The sequence below is a fragment of the Pholis gunnellus genome, assembly GCF_910591455.1.
Source record: "Pholis gunnellus genome assembly, chromosome: 3".
Taxonomy (NCBI): domain Eukaryota; kingdom Metazoa; phylum Chordata; class Actinopteri; order Perciformes; family Pholidae; genus Pholis; species Pholis gunnellus.
Window position 1 is genome coordinate 2,620,663 of NC_136529.1, and position 1,978 is coordinate 2,622,640.

Consider the following 1,978-nt stretch of genomic DNA (forward strand, 5'->3'; position numbering starts at 1 on the left):
GAGAAGCCTTTGAAAATGATTTCTGTATTTGAGATAAATACATTTGTTTGAGAAGCCTTTGGAAATGATGGGAGCTAACGCTCCCAACCTCATTCTGAGCTTCATGTTAAGATACAGTTAATCTATGGGGCTTTTATTTTTGAAAGGGTGGGACTGGGTGGGTGAGAGAGGGGGAGAGGAGACATATTCATAATGTTTGACACAAACACAAAGGTTATTAAATGGCAGGCTTCATCACAAGTGCACTGCAGGATCGATACTGCAGTGCAGAGTGAAACCAGTTAGGATTCACTCTGTGGGGCTTTTATTTTGAAATGGGAGGGGGGGGGGGGGGGGGGGGGGGGGGGGACAGGAAGATAGAGAGAGACAGAGTGAGTGAGTGAGACAGGCAGGCAGACAGACAGACAGAGAGAGAGACAGAGAGAGAGCCTGCGTGCGTGCGTGTGTGTGTAACTGGTTGCCATGGTGAGGACACACCTGGTGTTAGGCAGACTGATTAAGAAACATTACAGTAAACAGTGATTTTGAACAAAACTCCTGCCTCCTTTTAACAAAAAGCAGGAACCTGAGTGCCAAAATATAGATACCGTGAGAAAGATAAGACTCTGCCGAACGCGCTGATGTGTTTTTTATGTTTGTGGTGTTAGAAATGTGAGCTCCAGAGCAATATACAAAACTGGTACCGTCTGCTTTGTTTGAGAAATGAGTGGTCAGATTTAACATTGAGCTCTATGGAGCAGAAAGCTGGTTTTCCTCTCAATTAATGATTTTCTGCCAAATGTGTAAATCTGTTAAGCATTGTTGGAATGCTTAACAGCATTCCAACAATTAAGCCCACAGGATTACAGTCAGTGTGCTTTGGCACAGGCAGTTTTACATTATTGAATCACTAGCCGGAGTCCTATAATAAAATGCATTGTGGTCTGAGTCATGGACTCAGCAGGTCCTGTGCACCTGCTGGGCTTCTGTTCGGATTGAATCCCGGCCACCTTTGAGAATCTGCTCTCTTTGCACTTCAGCGCGTCTGGTGATCCAATTTAATAATTGACAGGGTGAGTTACACGAACACCATTGTCGTATCGCAACACATAATTAGAAATATTCCAAAATGCCCCAGTCTCTGCTGACGTGACGAATGGAGAGGGCTTAATGACCCGTTGGCAGCCTGAGCAGCCTGTTGGGTGTAACTGTGTCACTCTGCTGTGACCGACAGGACTCGACCCCATTATTCTGGAGCTTGTTTTGTTTTGCGGAAGGAGGACTACAGGGAGCCCTGTTAGCTCCCCTGTTTCACTGTGACCCCGCCCCCTTTAGATCCCCGACAGCACTGACCTTTCGCCAAAAGGTTTCCACTGATACCAGAGGCCGGATTCCACACAGGGAACTTTCTGGCAGGTGGTAACGTTTGCCGAACTGTACAGCTGCAGTGACTGAAGCAGACCGAAGAATGTCGTACGATGAGCCACGCTTTGAACATGATCTACGATCATAAGCTATCCGAACACCCAAAACATTACTGAGCAGGTCAAGCCTTTTAGAAATGATCCATCAACCAGAGACGACTGATGCTTACTATATTAATAATAATATATGATATATATAGCAGGATTAATGACGCAAGTGACAAAACAGATAATGAGTAATTCAATTACCTGCAGTAAAATAAATAAAAAATAACTTTAAAAAGAAGGAAAACAAAGGGATTGCTCATTGAAGGCACAGTCTGTGAACAAAAGAGATCAACTCTTTGACTGGTAGACAGCTCTTTAAATACAACTAAACTAAATGATTATGATTATAATAATAATACTAGTTATTATATTATTACTGATTTCTTTCCATCAGTAATGATAGTAACACAGGCCCTTACAGTATTAAGGGTATAACTTTGATCTGCTGAGAAACAAAACTAGAAAAAGTAGATTTCAATATTTAGAATGATTGTGACCATATTTTCCCATGATTTTATTAGAAATGT